The sequence below is a fragment of the Cervus elaphus genome, chromosome 4, assembly GCF_910594005.1.
Source record: "Cervus elaphus chromosome 4, mCerEla1.1, whole genome shotgun sequence".
Lineage (NCBI taxonomy): Eukaryota > Metazoa > Chordata > Mammalia > Artiodactyla > Cervidae > Cervus > Cervus elaphus.
The window spans coordinates 58977660-58990408 of record NC_057818.1 but is presented as its reverse complement, the minus strand read 5'-3'; the positions used below and the strand labels follow the sequence as shown (position 1 = coordinate 58990408).

General features: G+C 45.5%; 2 non-coding genes across 2 annotated transcripts; both read right to left on the bottom strand.

The window, feature by feature from the left end:
- Positions 1-7974: 7974 nt before the first annotated feature.
- LOC122692965 lies at positions 7975-8057 on the bottom strand. Its single transcript, XR_006340772.1, has one exon.
- A 75-nt stretch (positions 8058-8132) lies between these two features.
- On the bottom strand, positions 8133-8274 carry LOC122692983. The gene has a single exon (XR_006340790.1).
- Between the last annotated feature and the right edge of the window lie 4475 nt (positions 8275-12749).

Below are 12749 nucleotides of genomic sequence, written 5' to 3'. Positions count from 1 at the left end.
TGGGTGGTCCCAATGTACAGGTGGTGCTGAAACCACAGCTGAGCCCCAAGGCCCTGCCACTAAGCAAGAAGAGCTGAGATCTCTCCTTGCAACTGTACAAACCATGGTGTTCCACCCCACAACTGGTTTGGTAAACTCAGCCCCAACAGAACATCTGGATGGAAATGAGGCTCTGGCAATCAAGACCAGTCTGGCTTTAGCAACTGTAGACGTTGTAGGCATGCACATGAGGCATTTGGGCCAGGTCACAGTCTACATTGCCCCCATAGCACCGCAGCGGGTCCAGCTCCACAATGAATATACACCTGGGATATAACCACAGATGATCTCTGCTGGTGACCTGGTGAAAACAACATCTGAGAGACACCAGGGTCAAGTGCCAGCATACCCATGGTTCAGGTGGGGCCAAGATCAATGGCAACACAGGGTCACACGAGAGCTCGCACAGCACATGAAAGATGACACGCAGAGCACTCTCCAAGGAGAACATCCCCAGAGGAGCAACACTCAGTGGCTTCCCTCCCAGTGGGTGTGCTCCAGTCCCACTAGATCAGAAGCACCACAGACCAGAGCAGAGCTAATTTCAGATCTGTGGCCTTTGATCCACCAATCAGGAAACAGTCCCCACACGGACAGTGACAGCCACAGAGGAAAGGCGAAGCGGCCCTCAGGATCCGGTCAGGCTCTGGTCACAATAGTAACAATCAACCCCCTCTCAAGGGCATAAGGGCACAAGTCTCTGGACCACCTCACCCACCAGGGAGCAGACACCAGAGCAAGAGGAACTAGGATCTGCAGCCTGCAGAACAGAGACCACAAACACAGAACATTGGACAAGATGAGATGACAGAGGAGTATGGTGCAGAGGAGAAGTCAAGATAGAAACCTGCAGGAACAATGAAGCGAGTAGCAGTTGAGCAGTGTAATGAGTAATTTTTGCTTTAAGTAATCAAATTTACAAACAAAACGTTTTCACAAATGCTAATGCCTACTTATTATTTAACCCACTTACCACTCATGTTGTTATCTGAGCATGTTCTAATAGAATCTAAAATAGTAAATGCTATTGACCTTGAACTAATCAGAAATAGATGGCATAAACGATGAAGTCCTGGGATGTTTCATAACAAGCAAGATAGATTTAATAAGGTAAGAATTCTTAACAATCAAATGAGAAGTGAGACTTGGAAAAATATGGTGAGAACACAGGGAACTGTACTCAATGCTCTGTGGTGACCTAGATGGGAAGGAAATCTCCTCAAGAAGGGAAATGTGTATATGCATCACTTATCTTTCTGTATAGCAAAACTAACATAACATTGTAAAATAGCATTATTGGAACAGAAAAATTTGTTCTTAAAGATTTCTCTATATAACCTATAAGTTTAATAGTGAAGAAAAATCAGAAAAAAAGCACTGTGGGAAATGTGCTAAACTCCCATGTCAATAATTTGTTTAAAAACTCTGTGAGTTAAATAAATATATTAAAGCATTTTAGCATTAATGAACTGGGGCAAATATACTTAACACATTTAATGTTAGTTCATATAAAAAAAGAGAAACTGTAACATAAAATTCAGATTTGCATTTTCTCATTTTAGTGAGGTGTCTTATGTGAAGAAGTACTTCATAGGGCCTGTACTCCATCTCAGGCCTGTCTGTGCTGATCGTGCTTGGCCACCTCTCCAGTGGACTCTGAACTCTCTGCTTAGTGCCTGTGGGAACGACAATGGAAGGATAAGACCCGCTCTGGACAGGGGAACCTTGAAGATCATATCCAGGTTCCTCATCACCTAAGAGAAAACAGACACTAATCACCCCTGCTTCCGGATACTATCTATCAGAATGTAACCACAGGTTAACGGTTATTAACTGGTTGGTATGCAACCGTGGGCTTATTGATTATTAACTATTTGAACACAGAACATGTGAATGATGGGGTTATTGTGATTGTATTTACCCTTCCTTTGTAAGCATCAAGGGATTGATTGGGGTGGTGGGTTTGGACACGTCCACATGGGGTATAAAAGATTTTCACAAATGCTGGTCAGGGCCCTTGGCTAAGAGGAGACTCTGCCTTGGGCCCGCCGGCGTAATAAACTGCACTCCACTATCTGCATTGTCCTTCTGAGTGAGTCTGTTTCCCTGAAAGCGTGGCTATCACATTTGGTGCATTGGCCGTGAAGCTCCTCACTTTGAGGAGACAGGTCTCATTTGAGGCCACCCGGAGGCTTGGTGGCTTGAATCTCCTAGAGGGGGAAAGGCGCCTCGCCCCTCCGGAAGGATTCTCCTTTTCAACGCCCGGACCTTTCACGTCAGCAGGTAATGGACGGCAGCAGGGGAACTGAGCGCTCAGGTGAGGAGGAACCCACCCAGCAGGGTGGAAGAGGGGGCCTGATCACCCCTCTGGGAGGGACTAGAAGGAGTGGGGACCCACAGGAGCCTAGAATAGGCAGGCGGCGATTGCTTGGTACACAGGTTGACGAGCAGGCTAGGGTTTAGGAAGGAAATTTGTGATGGTCATTTAGGAGGTGTGTCCATGCCGTCTCGGGGAAAATTATTACCAAGCGATCGCCAGGGGTTAGGATAGGAAACTGGTCCTTGTATGCTCATATTCTGCCCTCCCCCAGGAGGTATCCTGTCTGCTGTGAAATTCTTGACCCTCTCGGAATTGTTAGGCTAGAAGGAGGGTGATACAGAAGTGAGTATGAATTGGCTTTTCCGGAGATGGCCTGGGTCATGGGATATTTAACCCATCTGTGTTTTCATTCGCACCTGATCAAGCCCACCAAGGCAGAATGGACTTTAAGGGAGAAACAGTCTTGGACTGTGTGATGTTCTGGTTCACCTGTGCTGACCGGCAGGTGAAGACACGCCGATCCCCCTTCTCCCTCTGGGGTCTGGCAGGTAAGGCTCTCCTCACCCCAATTAGGAAGGAGGCAGAATGGCAATTTAAGTGTCACTGAGTGGAAATATGAGAAGTACATAGGGTACTGAGAAGTTCATAGACAGAACGAAAATGAAAAGTCCAAGAAGGTCTGAGAAGGTAAGCAAGATGGGGGGAAGTGAATCTAAGGTAACTGTATTGGAGTGAAAATTTTAAAGGGATTAGGAGGAGACTATGGGGTGAAGATGAAGCCTAACTGCCTCCACATACTCTGTGAGGTCGAATGGCCCCCTATGGGAGCAGGATGGCCACCAGAGAACACCGTGAACTTAAAAATAGTGGAAGCAATCTACACAGTAGTCACAGGAGAGCCAGGACACCTGGATCAATATTCATCTATTGACTCATGGCTAGGGTTAGCTTGAGACCCTCCTACTTGGACAAGGTTCTGTATCCAGAAGGGAAAGGGAAAAATATGAAGGGCACAAAAATTGACTGATGATAAAAAAGGAAATTCTACAGGATTTGGACGGGGATGACCTGACCCCTCCCCCATGCTGGATAATGACACGCTTGCCTCGCAGTGCTTCACCAGGACCGGAGGCCGCCTTAATGCCCGATCCAGGGCCAGGTGAAGTTTCTGCAACAGCCGCTGCTCCTCAGCCAGCTTTCCCAGAGTCGTAGAGCCGCCGTTTGGGCAGGATCCGATCCCGGTGACAGAAGCCTCTGGCCAACACTTCCAGGATCCGGCTCCAACCGAACCGCCCAAGCCATACCCGCCTCTCCCGGGTGGTACTGACAAGAGGGGGAGGGAGACATTGGAATTAAGCAGAGACCGCGCTCTTCCAGAGAGTTGGAGGGAAAGAAAGAGAACAGACAAGAGACTTACAGTGCAAGCTGCTGCTCTGGGAAAGTCTATCTCGGGCCCTCCAGAAAACCTCATCTGCCCCAGGGACAGGACAGTCCTTCAGCCAGTCCCAAGGGAGGCCCTGGGCCCGTTACAGCCAAACCAGTGTGCCCGGTGCCGAGGTTTTGGCCACTGGAAGAATGAATGCCCTAAGGCAAGGAAGGAGAGGAAGGTCCCACAGTTGTGGGGCTTGCTGACTTGGAAATTAACTAGGGCTGCCAGGGCTCAGAGATATCAGGTCCCTGAGAGCCCATGGTGACCTTAAGAGTGGGGGACCAAAACATTGACTTCATGGTGGATACAGGAGCAGAACTGTCGGTAGTAACAAAACCTGTGGCACCTCTGTCCCAAAAGACTACCGCTGTTACTGGGGTATCGGAAGAAGAGATGATTAAACAATTTTGCCAGCCCAGAAAATGTCAGATGGGGGGGGAGGGGGGGGCAAAAAGTGGTTCATGAATTCCTCTACATTCCTGAGTGCCTAGTACCCCTTTTGGGAAGAGACTTGCTCTCCAAACTAGGAGCACAAGTGACTTTCTCCCCTGAGGAGAGGCCCACCTTCTGGACAGACTCTATGACTTATTTGCCCTCTCTCTCAATACCAACCCAAGATGAGAGGAGGTTGCATGAGCCTCTGAAGGCAGAACCGGGTGGGCCAGAAGAGCATGAGGGAGCTAACTCAATTATTCCCTGAGGTCTGGGCGGAAGACAACCCCCCCTCCCCCCAGGCTGGCTAAACATCACGCCTCAGTGATAATGGAACTCAAACCAGGCACCATGCTGGTTAGAGAGCGCCAGTACCCGCTATGGATGGAGGCCTGAACCGGCATATTGCCCCACATCAATAGATTGAAACAAGCAGGCATTCTACTAGAGTGCCAGTCAGCTTGGAATACGCCAATCCTGCCAGTCAAAAGGGAAGGAGGACAGGACTATAGGCCTGTACAAGATCTCAGGCTAGTCAACCAGGCTACTGTGACTTTACACCCCACTGTTCCAAACCCCTATACCTTACTTAGCCTCCTCGCACCAAGGACTAAAGTTTATACTTGTCTAGATCTCAAGGATGCCTTCTTCTGCATATGCCTCGACCCAGCGTCACAGCCCATCTTTGTCTTTGAATGGGAAGATCCAGTCGGGAGCACCAAACAACAGCTCATCTGGACTCCCCCAAAAGGGGTTAAAAACTTCCCAGCCATCTTTCGGGAAGCCTTGGCTTCTGACCTGGACTCATTCCATCCGGAAGAGTATGGATGTTGGCCCTACAGTACAGGGATGACCTGCTGCTGGCGGCCTGAGACCAAGGAAAAATGCTGGAAAGGGACAAAAGCACTGCTCCAGCTGTTGATGGAAGCAGGTTACCCGGTGTCAAAGAAGAAGGCACAGATCTACAAAGAGGAGGTAAGGTATCTGGGGTTTGTTTTAAAGAAGCGCTCAAGGTTCCAGACCCTAATTGGGTCCTATATACTGATGGCACTAGCCTGACAAAACAAGGACAATGGCTGTCAGGTTAGCCAAAGCGGAAGGGCCATCAAGACTGAAAAGGGATGGTGGGAATTGCCAAGTGGCAAATTATTGGTACTGGAGGAGCTGACACACAGTCTGGTAAGCCAGACACACCAAGCCATCCACCTAGGCCATGCTGCTTGCTCACAAGTGAATGCTGCCTCTCGGGGATTCAGACAAAATCCTCCGGGTATTCAGCTGAAAGGCACACTGCCCCTTGAACACCTGGGAATGGACTTCATTGAAATGAAACCTCACCGACACTACCATTATCTGCTAGTCATGGTATGTACGTTCCCGAGATAGACAAAAGCTTTTCCTACCTGGACTGAAAGAACATCAGAAGTAGCCCGGTGCCTGCTTAGGGAAATGGTTCCCAGATTTGGATTTCCTACCAGCATTGGGTCAGGCAATGGCCCGGCCTTTGTAGCTGATTTAGTACAACAAGTAAGCAAAACTTTAAACATCAAATGGAAACTGCACACTGCATATAGGCCCAGAGTTCTGAGATGGTGGAATGAGCCAACTGGACACTTAGACTCTCCAAGTGGATCAGAGAGACTAACTGCTCCTGGGTGGACTTGCTTCCGATGGCTCTGCTCAGACTCAGGATGACCCCACAGTCCCAAGGCTATTCTCCATACGAAATTGTGTATGGGAGGCCTCCTCCCATAATAAAACAGGTGTCAACAAATTTGCCTCAGGTAAGGCGGGATAGGATTTCACAGCAGATGGAACTGGGTAAGGTAATAAATTGGGTAACTAAGTTTGTACAAGAAAGGGTGCTGTTCCCCCTTGGGGAACAGATTCATGAGTTTACACTTGGTGACCAAGTATGGGTCAAAGATTGGAAACATGATTTGCTAGCCCCTTGGTGAAAGGGCCCTTATGTTATTCTAACTACCCCTACTGCAGTTAAAGTTGCAGGTATTGTCCCTTGATCCATCACACGAGGGTGAAGAGAGCATACCACGCAGACCCAGAAAACACTGAGTGGACTGCACAGAGGGACCCCACTGACCCTCGAGAGACTAAGACCATCCTTAAGAAGAAGGAAAAGATCCCGGATGAGCCCCTTCAGGATGAAGCCGCACAATCAACTCCTGCTGTTTGGCCTCATCAACGTGATTTTGAATGTAACTTCTGTCTCAACTCAGGACAATGTTTACACCTCATGGGCACATTCCTAAAAGGACTTCCAGAACACCTACAACTTCTGGGTATGTAGGACTATGCCTCTGTCTGTGAAGGATGGACTTCCTTGGTGGGTGTCACCGTGCCGCCAGGCAGATTTTAAACCACTTTGCTCTTTTCTGGGATGACAAAGAGACTTTCCTCTCTCTTGTCAATCATTACCTCTCCTTGCTCTCTTGGTGTAAGACCTACAGTCAATAGACTCGGGTCATGGGGTTACATTTGATAAAAATGCCAGTGTAGCAAAAGCCTAGCCTACAACAAGCCCCAGTAAATCTACCTTATTTACATGCTAGGTGGACAAGATCTGTTGCAATGGTATGAGTATATTGCTGCCTTTTTCGTACCCTCTGTAGGGACAACAAATATATTATGATTAAAGTAGAGGCCTTGACTAATTTCACAAACAGGCCCTCCTAGGTAGAACAGAAGCCATCCAAGCCTTAAATGAAGAGCAAGTCTAAATGAGAAAAGCAGTAATTCATAATAAAATGGCTTTGGCATACTCACAGCTGCTCAAGGAGGGGCCTGTGCTATAATTAAGGTTGAATATTGTGTATACATTCCTGACTTATCTGACAATGTATCGACTACTTTAGATGTCATGAAAAACCAGGTAAAAGCAATGTCAAATGAGAACATTCCTTTATGGACTTCGGTCCTATCTTGGGTGAAGAGTGATTGGTGGAAAACTATATTTACCATTGTTATAGTTGCTTTGATAGTTCTGCTTTGTGGACCCTGAATTTTACAATGTATTATGAACTTTGTAATCCAAAGGTTGATGTCATTCTCCCTAATTTGCAGCTGGAGAGCCAGGGTGCAATATATCCCTATGAATGATGCTCATAATATGAGTTAAGAGCATAAAGAGGGGGGAAATGAAGAAGGAATTCATAGGGCCTGGACTCCATCTCAGGCCTGTCTGTGCTGATCGTGCTTGGCCACCTCTCCAGTGGACTCTGAACTCTCTGCTTAGTGCCTGTGGGAACGACAATGGAAGGATAAGACCCTCTCTGGACAGGGGAACCTTGAAGATCATATCCAGGTTCCTCATCACCTAAGAGAAAACAGACACTAATCACACCTGCCTTCGGACACTATCAGAATGAAAGCACAGGCTTATCGGTTATTAACTGGTTGGAATGTAACCATGGGCTTATTGATTATTAACTGTTTGAATACATAATATGTGAATGATGGGGTTATTGTGATTGTATTTACCCTTCATTTGAAAGCATCAAGGGATTGGGCTGGTGGGTTTGGACACGTCCACATGGGGTATATAAAAGATCTTCACAAATGCTGGTCGCTGCCCTTGGCTAAGAGGAGACTCTGCCTTGGGCCCGCCGGTGTAATAAACTGCACTCCACTATCTGCATTGTCCTTCTGAGTGAGTTTGTTTCCCGGAAAGCGTGGCTATAACAATGCAGTGAAGAAAGAATTTGATTATGAAATTTCTTTTTTTTTTTCTTTTTTTCGGTCTCAGTGCGTTCTCAGAACACGCTCCATCACCTAGTTCCCAGAACTCAGATTGCGCAGTGGTCACGTCATCATTGACCAGGGCTCGCAGGGTGGCAGGGGCCACCCTAACCACACCCAAACCTCAGCCTAACTGCCTCCCCCTAACCTCCCAGCCCCCGAGTCCCTGGCCCCATTTCGCCTGACACGTTTTCATAATCCTCTCAGGCTCCGGGCTGGCGGCGCCGCCAGTCACAAGGCCCAATCATATAAGGAAAATACTGCAGCCTCATCCGGGGCTGCATCGTGGACCTGGGGGCGCCCTGTCCCCTACGCCACTCGCTAAACCCAGACCTGCAAACCTCCCGGCCCTGCTTCGCGCACCCGGACCTCCCGGGCGAGTCCAGACGCCTCGGCCTCTCCCCCCCCAGGCTGTTCTGATTATGAAATTTCTAAGGTCATATGTGTAGTTTCCAGTGCACTGGAAATTATATGGTAGAAAACAAAAAACATCTGTCCCCAGTATGCCTACAAGTTTGGCAATTTTTTCACAGCTCCACCCACACACTTCTAACTAGAGACAGAATCAGCACTTTTAAAAGGGCTTAATATAGTTACTCAGAAATATGCACAGATTTTCTAAAACCTCCCCAAAATGGACGAGTTATCAGGTCATGCAGGTTGCTCCAGGCCAAGACAAATATTTTGGTTCTAACTGCGAATGTGAAAATTAATCACTGGAGAAAAAATACACAAATGATAAAAAGAATCAGGAATGGGTCAGGAGATGATGATCTATGATTGTGACAGAAATAAACCTAGGCTAATCCAAAATCGTCTCCACTGAAGCAGATCTTCTCAAACCACACGACAAAGTCTGATTTCCTCCACAATGCTTGTCCCTCTCACCCGAGTTTTCTGCTTCAAGCATAGACACATACCTGGGTATATGGCTGTCTCCATTCTCCTTGCATCCCAGGGATCCTTCATTTGCTCCAGAAACATGACCAGGTCTGGCTTAGAGACCACAAGACCTGTTCATCAGAAAAAGGAATATGTGTTTTCTGAGATATTCATCAATTTCCAATGGAATTTGTGTTCAGGTGAGAGAGAAGTCAAGGTAGATAGTTAAAAAAGCATTAAAAAAATGATTTCACCAAATAGTTTATTGGAAGCATCTTTAAAAGACAAATGCATCAAAATCAGATTCTGATATTATGCTCAAGTACTACTAAGGCAAAAGAAGGTAGTGGAATTCTGGTTTGAAGAGGAGAGTGGCACTATTTGATACCACAGAACTCACAGAATTATCATGAACCTAGAATGAAGAATATGCATGTCAAGAAGCAACAGTTAGAATCATACATGGAACAGTTGACTGGTGGCAGATTGGGAAAGGAGTACATCAAGGCTGTACATGGCCACCCTGCTTATTTAATTTCTATGCAGAGTACATCATGCGAAATGCTGGGCTGGATGAATCACAACCTGGAATCAAGATTACCAGGAGAGATATCAACAACTTCAGATAGACAGATGATATCACTCTAATGGCAGAAATAGAAGAGGAACTAACAAGGCTCTTGATGGGGGTGAAAGAGGAGAGTGAAAAGCTGGCTTAAAACTGAACAGTCAGAAAACTAAGATCATGGCATCCAGTCTCATCACTTCATGGCAAATAGATAGGGGAAAAGTGGAAACAGTGACAGATTTAATTTTGGCAGGGGGCGGGGGCTCCAAAATTACTGCAGATGGTGACTGCAGCCATGAAATTAAAAGATGCTTGCCCTTTGGAAGAAAAGCTATGACAAAGACAGCATATTAAAAAGCAGAGACATCACTTTGCCAACAAAGGTCAAAGCTATGGATTTTTCAACAGTCACGTATGGATGTGATATTTGGAACATAAAGAAGGCTGAGCACCAAAGAATTGATGCCTTCAAACTGTGGTGCTAAAGAAGACTCTTGAGAGTCCCTTGGTCAGCAAGGAGATCACACCTGTCCATCCTAAAGAAATCAACCCTGAATATTCATTGGAAGGACTGGTGCTGAAGCTCCAATACTTCGGCCTCCTGATGAGAAGAGCCAATTCATTGGAAAAGACCCTGATGCTGGGAAAGATTGAGGGCAGGAGAAGGGAGTGGCAGAAGATGAGATGGTTCAATAGCATTATTGACTCAGTGGATATGAATGTGAGCACACTCTGGGAGTTAAAGAAGGCTAGGGAAGCCTGGCTTGCTGCATTCCACGGGACCGCAAAGAGTTGGACATGACTTAAAGACTGAACAACAAGGAGGCAGATTACATCAAGAAAGGTTACTTTCCCCTAGAAAGTAGGGATCTTAACCTCTACTGGACAAAGCAGAAAATTCCAGGAGACGTTCTAGAATGAATGAAACAAAACCCTGAGGATACATAAGAGATTCTGGAAGCAAGTGATCCTCACCAAAGCAGGCCAGATTCCCATAGTTCTCTAACATCACGTCCCTGTACAATTCCCGCTAACCGAGGTCCAGGCATTCCCCCTCCTCTTGCGTGAAATCTATGGTCACATCCTGGAATGTCGGCAGCCCCTGAAATATAAAGGACATGAGCCATGTGGACCTGGGAAGACTTCCTAATGTGACCCAAGATGAAACCAGCAAGAGAAATGGTTCTGATTTAGGAGAATGTCTGGTGTTACACAAGAATATAATTTTTATACTGCTGTATGTTCCACTGTATTTCTAACCCCAGGAAAAGAGAATGAGACATGATCCACAGACCACTATAGAAAGTATTCTGATCTGGAAGAGAAATTAGAAAACAATCACATCAACACTGACCTATCTATTTTTGAGAGTTGTACTCGTGTGACACAGGATAAACTGTCTATCAACGAAATCAAGTTAGTCACTCAGTCATGTCTGATTCTTTCTGACCCCATGGACTGTAGCATGCCAGGCTTCTCTGTCCATGGGATTTTTCAGGCAAGAATACTGCAGTGAGTTGCCATTTCCTTCTCCAGGGGAATCTTCCCCACCAAGGGATCAGACCCGCGTCTCCACATTGCAGGCAGATTCTTCACCATCTGAGCCACCAGGGAAGCCCCCTATCAAGGAACCAGGAAATATTTTTAAAAAGCATGATGCTCTGATCTAAGAGTTCTGGAGTGGGGCCAATGTGCTGCATTTTTAACAAGCTTATTTTAACTACTAAAGTTGAAAATTCTGATACATGAATGACCGTTGTATATAGCAAAGAGGTAGACCTCTAAGGTAAGAATTGATACTTAACTTTGAATTTTCAGTGTTTTACAAAATTGACAGGTCAGATAGAATAGTACCCATAGCAGTAATAATCCTTTGAACTATTTACTATATATTATATGTCTTTCTAAAAGTTTTTACAGGGTCTTGAATGCATCACATAAATAATAGAAAAAACAACATTGTTGTTCCACCGTTTTGCAAATATTTTAACAAACATTCATTAAATGACAGATCTTGAATTTGCTTCAGTTTATGTGAACTAAAATTTACCTAGTAAAACACAAATACACAGAGACAACACTAAAGAAAGTGTATATGAGTTTTTCTAGGGTCTTCCCTGGTACTCTGAGCTCCCAAGTCAGGGGGCTGGTTTCAGTCCCTTGTTAGAGAACTAGATCCCACACGCCACAGCTAAAGTTTGCCTGCTGCAACAAAGTCTCCCACATGGCTCCAAGATTCTGCAGGCTACGAACAAGACACAACTCAGCCAAACATAAATACGTGTATTTTTTAAAAAGAACTTTATATAACTGGGGAGAATACCAAAACAAGAAAAAAAAATATTTTAACATTTTCCTGCAATTGACATATATTACAATGAGACTGTATACTTACTAAGAGTATTAAGGAAAAGCTAACATTCACAAAACTAAGATCACGGCATCCGGTCCCATCACTTCATGGCAAATAGATGGGGAAAGAGTGGAAACAGTGGCTGACTTTATTTTGGGGGGCTCCAAAATCACTGCAGATGCTGACTGCAGCCACGAAATAAAAAGACGCTTATTCCTTGGAAGGAAAGTTATGACCAACCTAGGCAGCACATTAAAAAGCAGAAACATTACTCTGTCCACAAAGGTCCATCTAGTCAAGGTTATGGTTTTTCCAGTAGTCATGTACGGATGTGAGAGTTGGACTATAAAGAAAGCTGAGCACAGAAGAATTGATGCTTTTGAACTGTGGTGTTGAAGAAGACTCTTGAGAGTCCCTTGGACTGCAAGAGATGCAATCAGTCCATCCTCAAGGAAATCAGTCTGGATGTTAACTGGAAGGACTGATGTTCAAGCTGAAATGCCAATATTTTGGCCATCTCATGTGACAAACTGACTCATTTGAAAAGACCCTGATGCTGGGAAAGATTGAAGGCAGGAGGAAAAGGGGATGACAGAGGATGAGATGCTTAGATGGCATCACTGACTCAATGGACATGAGTTTGGGTAAACTCCAGGAGTTGGTGATGGACAGGGAGACCTGGAGTGCTGCGGTTCATGGGGTCGCAAAGAGTCAGACACGAACGAGCGACTGAACTGAACTGATTCATATTCAGTTCAGTTCAGTTCAGCTGAGTTCATTCATATTCATGTCAATAAAATCGATATTCATGTCAATAAAGTCAGTTCATGTTCAGTTCAGTTCAGTCATTCATATTCATATCAATAAAATCGAGATTATTTTTAATGAGTTAAAATATATACATCTACTTGTGGATGATATTCTTTGTATATTTTAAATACACTAGGGTGCAAACATATACAATGGTATA